The sequence below is a fragment of the Phocoena phocoena genome, chromosome 10 (genome assembly GCF_963924675.1).
Source record: "Phocoena phocoena chromosome 10, mPhoPho1.1, whole genome shotgun sequence".
In the NCBI taxonomy this organism is placed as follows: Eukaryota; Metazoa; Chordata; class Mammalia; order Artiodactyla; family Phocoenidae; genus Phocoena; species Phocoena phocoena.
Genome location: NC_089228.1, coordinates 72860521 through 72876995, shown reverse-complemented (window position 1 = coordinate 72876995; position 16475 = coordinate 72860521). Strand labels below are relative to the sequence as shown.

Below are 16475 nucleotides of genomic sequence, written 5' to 3'. Positions count from 1 at the left end.
CAATAAGGACATTTTCCAAGCTATTTCCTTGGCTCCTCGACAGCCATCTACATGCAGACACTCACTCTGCCTGCGCCCTGGCCCCAGCCCCCTGAGAAAGGGCTGTGTGGGCAGCAGCCCAACTCCCGCCCCCCACTCACCAGCAAGCGGCTGGTCTGGTGCCCACCTTCCTTGATGCTCTCTGGGCTCCAGGCCCAGTCGACCCACGTGTATATACGTGTGCGTCTGCGCACACACATGTGTAAACATGATTTGGTGGAGAGCAGAGAGCAGCAGGAAGTTTTTCTGCTCCGATAATTTCAGCTACTTCGGTCCAAGTAACCATCTGGGCCACTCAACTACCTGTCTCCCAGAGACCAGTCCTCTTGGTCTTGGAAAGACAACCCCTGAATCTGTACAGGTCCCAGAACCTGCCAAACCTGACCAGTTGATTCCATCTACCTTCTCTCCCTCCTACTAAAGAAATTCCATCCTTCGGACAGCTGCCTTGGGACCAGGCAGAGGTACCAAGATGACCCTGGGTGGCCCGGGCATGGGCATTCTGCACGGATGTGTGTAATCACGAGTGACTGTGACCTTTCTCACGCACGAGGCCAACGAGCCACAGGCAGGAAGCTGACTCCTCCATACCCGAGACTCAGTCCTTGGTTCCCGGGCCCACGTCCCTGTGGGGACACCCTGCCTCCCGGATGGCCTCGAGAGCACAGGCCAAGACAGCTCCTATTGGGCATATGGTCCCCTGAGGGAGAGGTTTGCCAACTTCCTGTGTCCCATGTGGGGTGACAGCATCAGGACACAGGCCAGGAGAGACGGCCCTCAACCCAAGAGGCACAAATGCTCTGTTCCAGGAAAGAGAGCAGCCCCAGGCCTCCTCACCCACACGAGGATGGCCCTGCTCACAGGTCCCCTCCATGTGGAAACTCTAAGGACACCAAATGAGAGGCCCCAGGGGTACCAGGGTCCCTGCCCCACTTCTCCTCCCCAAGGGGCCAATGCACCACAGGACTTTGGCCTTCAGGGTCTAACTGGTGCACTTTCAGCTGCCCTGGGACACTCCAAGGGTCCACGTCTCATAGGCGTGCGTCATTTTTTTGAGGGACAAATCTCAGTCTCTGTAAGAACAAGTCGTTTGCATGAACAGCAAGCCCAGTCACCTCCCCAGTTCACCTGGGCCGGCAGGAACACAAAATGCTGCAGTGGGGTTTGTGAATCTGGGGATCTGGAATGTCCCCCTCCCCACCACCAGTCCACCACCAATATACTACATGTGGTTTTAGCACCAACAACCCTGTATGATGTTAAGCCCCAGAAAATCAGGGTTCAGAGGGTTGCTGAAAATCCACCACAGCTGACTCAGAGACCCAGAGGCAGAGCACAAAGTTCTAGCTGCCCCCACCTTGGCCCCATCTCCCGAGTATCTACAGAAGGCCCCAGGTTCGCTGACAGCAGCCCCGCAGCCCTCCACAAGCCATCACAGCCCTCGCTTGGAGCCACGCGGGAGGGAGCAGAGCCAGGGACCCAGCTGAGTTTTCCTGTCCTGGGATTTAACTGTAAATATCTGGAGAGGCTCCCACGTCCGGATTAGAGAAACAGAACAAAATCACCAGGGATTAGCACAGAAACAACCTAGCGGGCCAGCTCTTCTACCTTAGATGAAAACCACAACTCAGCCTTGCCCCGCCCACTCCTGGGAGGCCCTGGAGGGGGAAGATCAACCTCTGACGGCAGAAGCGGGTCCTCGTGTCCAGTATCTCGTGGCATCCGAGCCCAGAGGGGCAGATACATGGGCTGGGAGATGTGCTTTAAGAAGCTCCTCAGCCAGCAGCCACGCCACCTGATCCTCGAACCAGCCTGTCTTCTGCTGGGGCTCAGAGGGCCACACCTAGGACACATCTCTCGCCCTTAGTAACCCTCAGATGGCTGCGATGTCTCCAAGGAAGCGGCAATAAATTAAAAGCTCAGCCAGAGTGACGTGGTGTGGTCGGGCAGAAGGAACATGGGGTAGAGAGGCCTGGGTTCTAGTCTCAATACAATCCCTCACAAGCAGGGCGACCCTGACCAACCACCACCACCCGACACCAGGTAGTTTTATTATATGTAAAATTAGAGAACTGAAAGGATGTGACTGGACAGTCACCAAGACCTAGTCCTGGATTCGCTGGCACTGAGCCTGAGAGGCAGTTACAGAAACAAAGGGCTCACTCCCCAGAGTCCCCTTCCTGCCCCCCAGCCTCCAGCTGCACAGCCGGCCCCTAAAGCCCACACACCACATGTAGGGCCAGCCCCGGGAGGGATTAAAAGTGATGCTATAAATGGCAGGTGTGCAGTTAGAGGCAGCTGGGAGTCGCAAACTGGGACCCAGCGTCACTGCTGATGAGCTACTCCCATTCCTGAGGCTCAGCTTGCATCCTGCCTCCCCAGGAGATCACGCCTCTGCCTCGGCCACACACTTGCACTGCCAGCTCACTGCCCGTGACACCCCTGATATGCCCGCCTGTGCTGTGACCAAGAGCCATATCTTCCAAGCTAGACTGCAAGCTCAAGGTGAGCTTGAATGGGCACCTTCTATGCCCATTCTCAGCTCCAAGGAGAGAGAGAGACAGCAGCCAGCTGTCTCCTGAAGATGCCAGTGAGCGGCCTGCAGAAATACTCTACATTGCGGGAAGGCAGTGGGGCTGCTGGACCACGAGACTGGGAAATGATCCAGGAGCTCAGGCCCAGGAAGACTTTTGGGATGCTCAGATAGTGTGCTCAAAGAGTCCGCCCTCATCATCCAAAGATGGAAACGGACTCGCTGCAGGTTCCACAGCCATTCATCAGGCGGGCCCAGACCCAGGCCCCAACCAGGTCTTCCTCCCACGTGCAGTGGGGAGGGGCCCAGGGACACCACAGCAAGAACAGTGCCAGGGTGAGCCCGGGGGTGAGCTTCCCACGGTCTTTCTGGTGCAAGCAGAGGGCAAACTAAATGACAGTCTGGGGACTGGTTGGACCTGACTTCATTTATTAATTTTCAAGACAGGCTCAGAAAACTCTGGGAGACTCTGTTTTCTGAGCTCTTTTTACTCGTCTCTGAGGCACACACCCTAAACTCCCTATGCAGGGAGAACACGATTCCCTGCCCTTTAGGTGGAGTGGCCTCAACTGCGCTCAATGAGGGAAAATCCTCCCTGGCTCCTGAAGACAGTAAAACATCTCTTCGGCCTGTTCTGTCCAATACGGCAGCCACTAGCCACATGGAGCTATTCAAATGTAACTTAATTAAAATGAGACAAAACTGAAAACTCATTGCCTCTGTTCCACTAGCCATATTGTTAGTGCTCGGGAGCCGCACGTGGCTAGCGGCCACCATACTGCACAGCGCCGATGCAGAACAGTTCTGTCCCCACAAAAAGTTCCATCAGTCAGCGCTGCCTTAGCTACTCTGACCGTCTGTTTCTTGCCGGCCCTTATTACGTGGACGCATTATTTCTCATCCAAAGAACCCTCCACACGGACCAGCCTCATTTCACAGAGGAGGAAACTGGGGTCAAGGCTATCCCAGTAATGGCAGGGTCGGGAACTGCCCCTGGATCTGTCTGGCTCCCACATCTGTGTTCTTTCCACGCTGCCACGCTAGCTGCTCTTCATTTCTTTCACTTTACTCCCTTTTATCCAAGTCCCCCCAACAACCATTCTGTCCTGTTTAAGGTAGGTCCTCTCTTTGTATGTGCTTTGGTCAAATGTGGTGATGTTTGGAGCGCAGCTATTTTTAACCCATATAAATGATCTTGCATGATCTCTCATTCTGCCTCTCACTTTATTCCATTTAGCACTATGTTTTGAAGTGCCTTCCCTGGGGCCATCACCTACATCCTGCTGTTTTCCCCAGTAGAAGAACATACTGTTGGGTCTGGGGGAGCAAGAAGCAAATGAAATTTTTGAAAACAAGTTAAGTGGCTGAACATAGCTGCCCACAGTTTGAAAATCAGTCTTTGAGCCTACACCCTCCTCTCTTGTCTGCCCCGGCACCCTGCCCGGGCCTCCAGCACTGCACCTAGCCTCACGCTGTGCCCCGGCACGCATATGGGTATCAGCAGAGCCTGGGGAAACACGCATGCAGGCGCACCCCCACAGCTTCTCCCGTGCCCCTTCCTCCTCCTACCAAACCCCAAAAGTGACTAAAGAGGTTGGTCCTCAGCTGGTTCCAAAGGGATAAGAAAAAGAGGCAGTCTCATACTTTTATATTTAGAAGTGCTCTGCAAACCACTTCCTGGAGCAGACAAGAGTGGGGAATGTGAGGACATCGCTTTGCTATGTGTGATGTGGAAAGCACGAGCCACCCAGGGCCTGGAGCAATGGGCTGCCTGTACCACACACCCGATGACACGCGGGGATGCCAAACACATGTGCAGGAGATGAACGTGGCCCTCGGCAGCCTGGCCATCCCCTCGGGGCCAGGGCACAAGGCAGGGCCCAGGAGTCGGAGCCACACACGGTCCTCCAAGTGCCCCTCTCCCAGCCTTCCTTTCTTTCCTTCTCCACCTGTCTGACCAACAGCTGCTTCTGGAAACCAACCCTTCTCTCCAGGGAAAGGGTTGCTCCAGGCTTTAAGCCTCAATCTGAAACACAAAGAGAAGAATCCCGACTGAAGGAGGCGGTATGGAAGAGCCAGTGTCTTCAAGAGGCAAGGGTGCCCTCCTCGCCTCTAGGCTGCTGCGGGGGGTGGGGGGAGACGGGACAGGATTTTGCACAGTGTCCGCTGCCTTCTTCTGAAGGTAGACCTGCTGCTGCCATCAAAGGCTCTCCCCTCAGCCACCTCTGCTACCACGTGTGGCTGGAAAAATGTCGGAGGGGGAAGCTATCTGGAGGTGGGGATCGACTACCGTGGCCATGGTCACTGCTCCGACATCACTCAGATGTAACTGATGCTTGCCCAGTTGGGGGAGGGCGTGGTCAGGGGACAGAGAGGGGGAGGGGAAGGCAGGCCAGCTGCTTAATTAGAGTCAAAGCATCAGACTCCTTATAAACTTCACTTTACAGCTTAAAATATAAACTCCCTAGTAAGACAAAACCAATTTTATTCTTTTATTTCTTAACTGCATCACTGATGATTTGCTCCTTTATTGTTTAAAAGAACATAACCAAAAGAGAGTCGTTTTTGAAAAATCAGCTGTTCTGAAAAAGCATTCTGGCTAAAGATGGCAAAATATGTATTTCAATCTCCAAATCAGTAACAACAGATGAAAAAAATACAATCTGATGAATAACAGACAGAAACAATTCCTTGTAAGTTATTTTTAAAAGCACCAAAAACTTGCAACACATTACCAGATGCTTAAAGCCTAGGGATAACTGACTTTTGGGGGCCGGGGGGCGGGGTGGTGTTATAAAACATAAAGCACACACAAATAGCTGAAGAAAAAAAAAGCCCCTAGGAGTGGCTGATGCAATAACTGAATAGCCAAAAAAATGACAAAGACCTAAAGTTTATTTTATGCCTACTCTGTCGATCTTGAAGTCAGGGTCTGGAAGGTACCAAGATCTGGCTTCACTTAAGTCTGGAACTGGCTGCCCCTCCATCCCAGGAGGTGCCTCTTACAGGCCTCTAAAGTCACGCAGAGAGAGAGAGAGAGAGAGAGAGAGAGAGAGAGAGAGAGAGAGAAGCAGACACTGATGGAGAAAGACAGAGGGAGACAGGAAGATGAGAAAAAGGGGGCTGGAGGGAGATTGATGGTGTGGGCGGGGGGAAGGGAGGGAGGAGCAGAGGAAGGGAGGGAGTGGGGAGGGACGGGGACAGAGAGACAACAGAGAGACCCGGACAAACTGAGAGACAGAGAGTAACATACAGTCCTAGAGAGACCCAGAGAAAGGGACAAGAAAAACAAAGACCCAGAGCACACATATGTGCACACACACATGTAAGCACACAAAAGGCTCCCCACGCCTGTAGAGCAGCCCCCAGCCCCACATTGACCCCAGCTTCCCCCCCCCCGACCCCCGGCCAAGTAAACCCCCCACAGGGCTTTCCCTGCATCTCTAGTAGGGAGGGTCCTCCCCACTCCCTCCTGCCACCCAACCCAGTGGCCACAGGGACTCCAAACTCAAGAGAGTCCCTGGGTACAGGCCACGGGGCTGCCCGATGTAACACTAGACACGGAAGGTTACAGCAAACCTGTAGCTGGGAGACCGGGGGAGTGAGAGGAGTCAGGAGGGACTCTAGATTCAGACCACTCATAGCGGAAAGCCTCGAATTAGAGGCTCCTGGTAAATAATTAACCAGGAAAAATACAGTACCTTCCCTGCGCTCATCCATTATTCACCAAGATAAATGTACCATATTGTTACACTTCCTGACATCTAAAAATGGTCTGAGCCATTAGGCCAGGAGCAAGAAGACAGCAGGGCACATTCTACCCAACTTTTCCAGAACCCCTGACCCAGCGGTCCTGGTGCTCTTGGAACACACTCTGTTGCTCCTCACACAAGGGCAAAGACGTCAACTTCCAGAAACGGCCACAGGCTGGGCTCAGACCATGAGATCCGGAGAGCAGGCCCGCCTCCACAGCCCTCAGGAGCCCAGCAAAGTCCTAAGTAAGACGCCCCCTGTTCACCAGACCCCGGAGGGGTCAGCCCTCTCAAAGGGAAAAAGCAACCACTGTCTGTACCTGTCTAAGAGCAATTCTGTCCCTAGGAGGTTCAAAGAGTTTGACTTTGATGCCAAATGAGTGTCACCTACAGAAAGACCTGCATCTGACTTGCACAGACGGCTCTGAGCAAATCACTCTGTCCTTCTGGCCTCAGTTTCCCCATCTGTAAAGCCAGCTGCTCCTTATCCTGCAGGGACGGAATGCCCCCTGGGAAGTCTGAAGAGCTGCACCACTTTAAAGCCCTGGCTCACAGTGTACAGGCAGGACCGAGGTGCGACAAGAGCTCAGAGCCCGGAGTCAGACTGTCTGCACTTCAATTCTCCTCTCCCACTTACCGAGCATATGACCTTGGGCAAGCTGTTTATCCTCTCGGTGTCTCCGTTTCTGTAGCTATAAAATGGTGCTAATAACAGTATCTACCTCCTAGGCTTGCGAAAAGTAAATTCACATGTTAACCAATGTAGCGTGTTTGGAACAGTGCCTGGCACGTATTAAGTATCATAAGAGTTTGGGCTCTTAGCCATTCTTGCTCGTCATTATTATGTTCAAGATTTTTTTTTTTCATCTTTTAAGGGCCTCTGTCCCATGACAACCACCTCTTACCCAGTGTAGGCCTTGGTCGGCATCCCTCTCACGCAGACCATCTGCAGCTGCTGACTGCCCTGTTTGACTCGCCGCCCACTCAGTCTCTGCCATGTGGGTGTATAGGTTCTGAACAGACCCTGGGGTCCAAAACTTTGTCCCACAGCTGCCCCATGGAGCCTTGGAGCTGGCGGGTCACTTAAGCGGGTCTCCACAGGGAAACAGCTGACTGCTGGGACCTCTGCGCTCCCTGGCCCACTGCCCCGGCAACCTCCAGGCAGTGCCCAGATTAGCAGTTGCTCATCGATTCAGTCACTCCCCCACCTTCAATATGAAGAAGAGTCAGAGCGAGTCTGTCTGGGTGAAAATATGGATCCAGACCATGTTGGAAGGAGGCAGGCCTCTGGCCTCAAGGGACCCAATGGTAGTTAGGTGAGGACAGCACAGTGAATGTTTGGGTGCCAACTAATGCCTGGAGATAACTCTTAGGACTCAGCTTTCTGATCCCGGAAGTCCCCAATGAGAGAGGACTGGAAAATGCTTTATAAAGGAAAATATCTGACTACATAAAATAGAAGCTGTAATCAACTCTCAATGGTAAATGACCGATTAGGAAAATGGTTTCTAGCAATCGACAGAAAAGGGGCTGCTAGCCTTGATACACAGTTACAAATCAATCATAATAACTACTAAAATTCTAATAGTAACATGGTCAAAACAGCAAGCCTTCTCAAAACAAATATAAATGATTAATAAAGATAAGAAAACATTCCAATGTACCAGTAACCTAATGAATGCAAATTGGAACATAAATGCAAATAAGAAATGCAAATCATTCTGCCCTATCAAATGAATGCCAAGTTTTTAAAATAACACTCAACACTGGTTGAGTATATGGAGAAAATGGTCCTCATGCCTTGAAGATGGGAGTGTAAATGATAATAATGTCCTTCTGGAAAGTGGTTTGGTAATATTGTACCAGTATCCTAAAAAATTCATGCCCTTCTTCCTTGGAGAAGTACCTGATTCCAGGTCTGGGCAGGAAATGTGCCAAATGAACCTGGAACATCTTATCATACGAGGAAATGAGCAAAGACAAGCAGGGCTGCATCAAAAGGTTCAGGGCCAGCTTGAAGAGGCTCCCGCGAGGCCAAGAAGGGACATTTTAATCTTCATAAGGGTAAGAACCACAGGGCCTTAACACACTGGTAAGTTTAAAATCTGTGAGTTCATAATGATGTTTAAAAAAAAAGAGCCCAGGGCTTCCCTGGTGGCACAGTGGTTGAGAGTCCGCCTGCCGATGCAGGGGACACGGGTTCGTGCCCCAGTCCGGGAAGATCCCACATTCCACGGAGCGGCTGGGCCCATGAGCCATGGCCGCTGAGCCCGCGCGTCCGGAGCCTGTGCTCCGCAATGGGAGAGGCCACAATGGTGAGAGGCCCGCGTACCGCCAAAAAAATAAGAGCCCAGAGGGGAGGGATAAATTGGGAGATTGGTATTGACATATACACACTACTATATATAAAATAGATAACTAATGAGAACCTACTGTATAGCACAGAGAAGTCTACTCAGTACTGTGTAACAGCCTACATGGGAAAAGAATCTAAAAAAAGAATGGATATATGTATATGTATAACTGATTCACTTTGCTGTACTCCTAAAACTAACACAACATTGTAAATCAACTATACTCCAATAAAAAATTTTTAAAAAGACACCGGTAATGCCAAATCATAAGATTTAAAAAATTAAAAAAATGTTTTTAAAATTAAAAAAAAAGAGCCCCAAATCCTCCATTGGTCACCTTTGAAGGATGCTAGAAAACCAACTCATTATTTTATTTTATTTTATTTTATTTTTTGGTAAGAGACGTAAGCGTTTATTTCCTTGTTTCACAAATAAAGCCAGCTGAGTCGGCTGTCTTTTGGCGATTAGTCAAAGAGACCAAATCCCATATACTCGTCCGACTCCTCCGACTCTTCCTTTGCTTCAACCTTGGCTGGGGCTGCAGCAGCAGCAGCAGCAGGAGCAACAGTGGTGGCAGCAGCCACAAGTGCAGACGGATCACCCAAGAAGGCCTTGACCTTTTCAGCAAGTGGGAAGGTGTAATCAGTCTCCACAGACAAAGCCAGGACCCACCTGTACCCACTGATGATAGAAGGCGGTACAGATGCAACAGCTGGGTAACCAATCTGCAGACATACGCTGGCAACATTGCGGACACCCTCCAGGAAGCGAGAATGCAGAGTTTCCTCTGTGATGTCGAGCCCTTCAGGGTTACAGATGCTGCCATTGTCAAACACCTGCTGGATGACCGGCCCAAAGGAGAAGGGGGAGATGTTCAGCAACGGGGCTTCACTGGCTCCCAATTTGTCTCCAATCTTAATCAGCTGCACATCACTCAGGATTTCGATGGTGCCCATGGAGATTTTAGTGTATTGCCTAAAGCCTGGAAGAAGGAGGTCTTCTCAGGGCCCAGATCAGTGTTCTGGACCAGCACAGTGACTTTGCAGGGCGGCAGGCGGCATGTCATTGGCCAGCATCACGTTCCTGATCTCAGTGAGGTCCTCCTTGGTGAACACAAAGCCCACGTTCCCCTGGATGTGAGGCAACGGTTTCTCCAAAGCTGGGTTGTTTCCCAGATGCCCTCGGATCACCTTGTCCATCATCGTGTTCTTGCCCATCAGCACCACAGCCTTCCCGCGGAGGGACACGCGGATCTGCTGCATCTGCCTGGAGCCCACATTGTCTGCTCCCACAGTGAAGCAGTTCGGATAATCATTCAGAAGTTGGATGATCTTAAGGAAGTAGTTGGACTTCCAGGTTGCCCTGTCTTCCCTGGACATCACGGCAGTGCGTCAGGGATTGCCACGCAGGGTTTAAAGACGATGTCACTCACTCGAGGACACCTGGCGAGAGGCTCATTATTTTAAAAACTGGTCAAGAAGCATTTACTCTCCCTTTCGTGAACAGCTATACCTCAGGGTAACCAAACAGTTAATAAGGGGCGGTTTATCTTTATAGAAGTCTCCAGCTGATAAACAGAATATCACCATTTTATAGCCCCTAATGAAATACTGGATCTAGCAATGATTATTGACGGCTGCTAATTCCAGAGAGACAACCAGATGTTACGTGCCTACTGAGAAAGTATACCTGGAAAAAAATAATCAAATCTGACCCTGACAAAGCCTCCAGATCTATGTTTCATTATTAAAAAGAAGCTCTCTATGGGACTTCCCTGGTGGCGCAGTGGTTAAGAATCTGCCTGCTAATGCAGGGGACAAGGGTTCAAGCCCTGCTCCGGGAAGATCTCACATGTCACGGAGCAACTAAGCCCCTGCACCACAACTACCGAGCCTGCGCTCTAGAGTCCGTGAGCCACAACTACTGAGCCCGTGTGCCACAACTACTGAAGCCCGCGCGGCTAGACCCCACACTCTGCAACAAGGGACGCCACCACAATGAGAAGCCCACGCACCACGACAAAGAGGAGCCCCCGCTCGCCCCAACTGGAGAAAGCCCACACACAGCAACGAAGACCCAAAGTAGCCCAAAATACATAAATAAATTTATTTTAAAAAGAGAAGCTCTCGAGAAAGAATTTGGAAAACAAGGGCTGAAATAGTTAACTGTGAATGCACATTCTTCTGTTGCTCCCGCAAACGGTTAAGACCTAATATTGCTGTTGTTAATGTTTCGTGCACTTCCACCTTCTTCTCCACCAGATCCTCAGCTCCCTGAGGTCAGGGGCTGGACGCCCACTCTTCCATCCCCTCCACTGTGGACGCCTTGCCCATTGGAGGAGGTTGGGAAATACCAGCTGATCTGTGGTGGGTTCACTGGCCCCTGCATGATGTGAATCCAAACAGAGTTGAGCCCAATATGGGATCCTGGTCGGCAATTACATTAATTATCATTATTAATTCAACAAACATTTATTTAATGCCTACCATGTGCCAAGTACTCTGCAAGACACTGGGGATGGAGAGAGAAAAATACAATTACTGCCTTTAAGTATCTCTGTTTAGTGGGGGAGTCAGACAAGTAAACATATAATTACAATAGCGAAGGCTTACTGGCCACTTATTGCGTGCCAGCCACTATTGCGAGAGCTTTAACCCCATTGTTAATGCTTACAACCACCCAGTGAGGTAGGTACTACGACCCCCGTTATGCAGATGAGGAAACTGAGGCACAGAAAGGTAAAGCCACTTGCTCAAGGTAACATAGCTAGTAAGTGACAAATGCAGGATTCAAATCCCAGGTCATCTGGCTCCAAAGGAAAACCTATCATGATCACTAGGCTTTACCACATTATCACACAGCATGATGGGTGGGTGCACGATGGGTGGGTACACAAGGCAGGCTTTTAACTCAGAGTGAGGGTATAAGGGGGCAGAGAAGCATCCTGGAAGAAGGCTCTTCAAAACAAGATTTTAAGAAGGAACGGGGCTTGGGGACTTCCCCGGCGGTCCAGTGGTTAAGATTCTGTAATTACAATGCAGGGGGCACGGGTTCAATCCCTGGTCAAGGAACTAATATCCCACATGCCACACAGAGTGGCCAAAAAATAAAAAAATTTTAAAAAAAAAAAAAAAAAGAAGGAACGGGGCTTGGCAAATAGAAAAAGAAGCACAAAAACAAAACACGAACTCAGGGTAATTCCGGATGCTCAGAGTTTAAGGGATGATGAGGGGGAACACAGCAAAAGGCCACTAGGACACTGGTTTGTGAGGGGTGGAGAAGGCAAAGGAGGTGAAATCCAAGTTTACCCTGCTTAGGCTGTCCCCGGACAAAAAAAAAGTCACCAATACAGTGAGTCCCTGTTTCCAAGGAGGTGGCTGTTAGGTTAGAAAATGGACTGAAGAAGCTCTTTGTCATGGTACATTCACAGAAGGCATGATTATGAGATAACGTCATACCTGGTCTATTAGTTTCCTAGGGCTGCTGTAACAAATCACCACAGCTGGGTGGCTTAAAACAACAGAAGCTTATTCTCTCACAGTTCTGGAGGCCAGAGGTGCCAAATCAAGGTGTCGGCAGGGCTGGTTCCTTCTGGAGGCTCTAGGAAGAGTCTGTTCCATGCCTCTCTCCCAGCTTCTGGTGGTTGCAGGCAATCCCTGGCACTCCTTGGCTTGTGGCTGCATCACACCAAACTCTGCCTCCGTCATCACGTGACCTTCTTCCCTCTGTGCGCATCTGTGCCTCTTCTCTTCTTGTAAGGACATCACCAGTCACATAGGATTAGAGCCCACCTTAATGACATCTCTTTACTTGATTACATCTACAAAGGCCGTATTTCCAAATAAAGTCATGGTCACAGGTCCCAGGGCTTACTTAGGACTTGAACATATCCTTTTAGGAGACACCATTCAACCTATTAACACCTGCTATTCTGCAAACTGCTTTTTTTGCCCTACAGCTAACCACAGGTATTTTTCCGTGTCTGTTCACATGGTTCTGGCCCATTCATTTCAACCACCGTATATTATTTCACCCAAAATCTATTTGTCTAACACCCTAATCATGGACATTCAGATGGTTTTCAATTTTTTGCCATTACAAACAATGCCCCAGCTGAATCTCTCTGTACAGGCACCTATGCACATTGGTAATGAGAATGTTTCTTGTAGTATGACTTCCTAGAAACAGGACTCCCCCTGGACCAAAGAGAACACAATTTCAGGGCTTTGATAAATGACAAATTGCTCTTTAAAAAGGCTGTACCGATTTATGCTTCCTTACCAACACTGATACTTATTAATCTTTGCCAGTTTGAGAGACGTAAAATAATACTTTGCTTTATTCTGCTACTCATTTAAGACATTTAGTCTGTTCTTAACAACATAAAGCCATCTTTTGTATGTTCGCTGGTTAGCTGGTTCAACTTCCTTGTCTACTTTTTTCCTTGTTTATTTTTACTGTTATCTTTTTCTTATTAATTTGTAATCAATAAGATCACTAATATAAGGCCTTCTCTGCATTTCATGTTACACTTTTCCCCCCTGAGAATGGTCAATAAGTTACTGAATGCCTACTAAGTGCCAGGCATTGTTCTAAGTGTTGGGAATACAGCAGTGAACAGGGCAGTGAGGCTTCCTGTTCTCAAATGTTACTTAACTACTCAGAAGAAAATGTGTTTGCACATAATTTGGGCTTGGAAATAGATAGGAAGTGAATTTTCACCCTTGGGTGCAAAGCTGTCTTGGAATTCATTTAAATACTGTCCTGTTTTGCTTCGAGAGCCTTATAGGGGGAAATCTACTCTGTTCTCCAGGTGTCCTGGAAGCACCCACAAAGGAGCAGTGTGGTTAGTGAAGGTGGAAGCAGGAACAGCTGACAGCTGTGCCCTTTCCTTGAAAGGAAGAGCCACACCCCAGGCACCCACACCTCCTAGAAGTCCAGGGCCTTCAACGATTAAGCCCTGGTGAGCTCAGAGAGCAAAGGAAGTTTTAAGGAGGAATAACTCTTCCCCATTTCAGTGGAGGGGGTACCACTGGAGTCTCACTCCATCTCCTCCCAGAAGTTCCAGGGAGGCGTGATGTCTCCCCGGGTATGTTTGGCTCTGATCCTTCCTCTCCTGCCCACTTGGGGGAGGGGGAATATACCCCCTGCAGACACACACACACACACACACACACACCCTAATTCAGGGATGAATCAGACAAGCTTATCCTGTTGAGATTACAGCCTTGTTCCTCAACCTAGCCTTTATCTGTAATAAAGGTGATACACTAATTTCCATCTGTCTAATTCCTGTCTGTCTTTCTTTCCTCCCTACATCCACTGGTTTAAAATTCAGAGGAAAGAAGTGTGTTATTTACTGACTCCTTCAACATACAGTTTCCATTCTATTGCTTTACGCCTGCGTATTTTATGGGTTTTCTTATTGTTGTTGATTTTGTGAATGGGATAAACATTTCCATTGTATTTTCGAAAAGGTTACTTGCTGATAACTAGTGAAACTTCTGGGTTTTGTGTAGTTTTGTATTTGGCCAAGTGACTCAACTCTTACTGATTCTAATGGTTTTCAGTTGATACTTGGGTTTCACATGTAAAAATAATGGCACCACCTGCAATGAGCATTAACTTTGACTTTCGTTTTCTTACAGTATTATCTCAGCTACAATTTCCAGAATAATGTTAAATAGTAGAGACTTTATTATTTTAATGTAGTGACTTCTTTAAAGAGAATAGCATTAAAATTTCATTTTTTTAAATTTATTTATTATTTTTTTGGCTGCGTTGGGTCTTTGCTGCTGCACGCGGGCTTTCCCTAGTTGCGGCGAGCGGGGGCTACTCTTCGTTTCAGTGTGCGGGCTTCTCACTGCCGTGACTTCTCTTGTTTCGGAGTACAGGCTCTAGGCGCATGGGCTTCAGTAGTTGCAGCACGCGGGCTCAGTAGTTGTGGCTTGCGGGCTCTTGAGCGCAGGCTCAACAGCTGTGGCACACGGGCTTAGTCACTCCGCCGCATGTGGGATCTTCCCGGACCAGGGCTCAAACCCGTGTCCCCTGCATTGGCAGGCGGATTCTTAACCACTGTGCCATCAGGGAAGTCCCTATAATTTCATTTTAAAATACGTTAGCTGCTGTTTAAGATGAAAAAAAAACAGGAATGGATGTTAATTTGTATCTAATGTCATTTTCACATCTACTGAGATAACTTTGTGACTCCTTTGACTTCTTATTTTGATGAATTACATTAAAATAAACCATCCATGCCATTTTTGGAGTAAATCCTAATTATTTATGGTACATTATCTTTAACATAGTATTTGCCAATATTTTCTTTAGACTTTCATACCAATATTTCTAAGTAGTGTATTTTCCTCTTCCGCACTGTCAGTCAGCATTTGGGATCAAGGTCATATCAACTCTGTGACATGCACGGGGTGGCCATCCATCTGTTCCTTGGCTCTGTGACTGCCTATAAAGCACTAAAAGGCTCGATTTTCTACATTTTTCAAAATTTCCCCTCAAGGCCCTCTGATACAACAGTTTGGTGGGGGGTGTTTGGTTTATTTTCTCACTATCTTTCAATTGCTTTTAATAGTTACTGGTCTAGTTAGTCATCCCAATGGCTCATTACATTTCAATAATTTATACTCTCCTAGCATCGATTTCTCAGCACAGCATTGAACATGGTAACCCTCTGTAACTTAAAAAATCTTTTCCATGGCAATTACCACAACTGTCATTATTAGTACACATTTTCATAAGCCCTCTCCACTAAATGGTAAGTTCCATCTCATTCCCTGCTCTAAGTCCCCAGAATCTACCAGGTACCTAGTATGTTGAAATTGGCCTCAAGAAATTGTTGTGAGGCCAGGAATGAGGTTAAAGCTTCTTTTTCCTTTCTTGCTTTGCTTATTGACCATTTCTCTCCTTTTCTTGACTGCATTGGCCAAAGTTTTGTTTCTTTTGTTTTTTCTGAAGAATGGAACTTACCAATTCTATATTTTTTCATTTCAAATTTATTAATTTCAAAGCTGTACTCAGAAGAGAATTAATAACCTTAAAATTCTTTCCTAAATAATAAGTGAAATAAATTAAGCTGTTGGTCTAAAGTTAAAAAAAGCATAAAATGAATTCTGTCTGTATTTTAGGTTTGTCTCGTGTAAAGAACATGAAACTTTTCTAACTCAACCTTAATTTTGTCTTACCTCTGTGGGAGACATATTCCACTGAAGTTTATCATACTAACTGCTATATTTACCTCTGCTTTTATCTGGTTTATGTTTTAATACTACAATTCTTCCTTTGTTTTATGTATTGTGTTTTATTTGCCTCTTAGGATCTGCTTTTTAATTCTACTTGTATATCCTTTGTTTATTCCTTTTTAAAATCTTGAATCTATTTCTCTAATTATCACATTTTTTCATCGTTTTCATCTCACTGTACATTTTCCTCTGGAATCTGAGAGCTCCTCAACTGCATGACATTGATTAGATTAACTGAAGTGCTGATTCAGCTCCTTAAAGTGAATACTGGAAACGGAATTCTGCTATTGCATTTTTTGTCTCCTCATACTCCTTCATTATCTCAGCCAGTCGTCTTATTACTTCTTCATCCTTCTCGGTCAGCTTCCTTTTTATCTCAGTCTGTTGCGACTCACTGGATGTTTTTATCTTAGGTTTCATGAAGTGCATGACTTCTTGACATTTTTGAGAGGGAAAAAAAGATGCTGCCTTCAAAAACTCACTTCTTTTTTCCAGCAGTATTCCAAGGGAGAAATGGCAAAGCCACAGACAATAGGATAAA

General features: G+C 47.8%; 1 protein-coding gene and 1 pseudogene across 2 annotated transcripts in view; both read right to left on the bottom strand.

Moving 5' to 3' along the window:
* The window catches only part of PTK7 (protein tyrosine kinase 7 (inactive)), a 60565-nt gene that overhangs the window by 28128 nt on the left and 15962 nt on the right, over positions 1-16475 (bottom strand). The window lies entirely within an intron of this gene.
* Positions 9143-10057, bottom strand: LOC136129148 (large ribosomal subunit protein uL10 pseudogene; annotated as a pseudogene). Its single transcript, XR_010656267.1, has one exon. The product of XR_010656267.1 is annotated as a large ribosomal subunit protein uL10 pseudogene (transcript).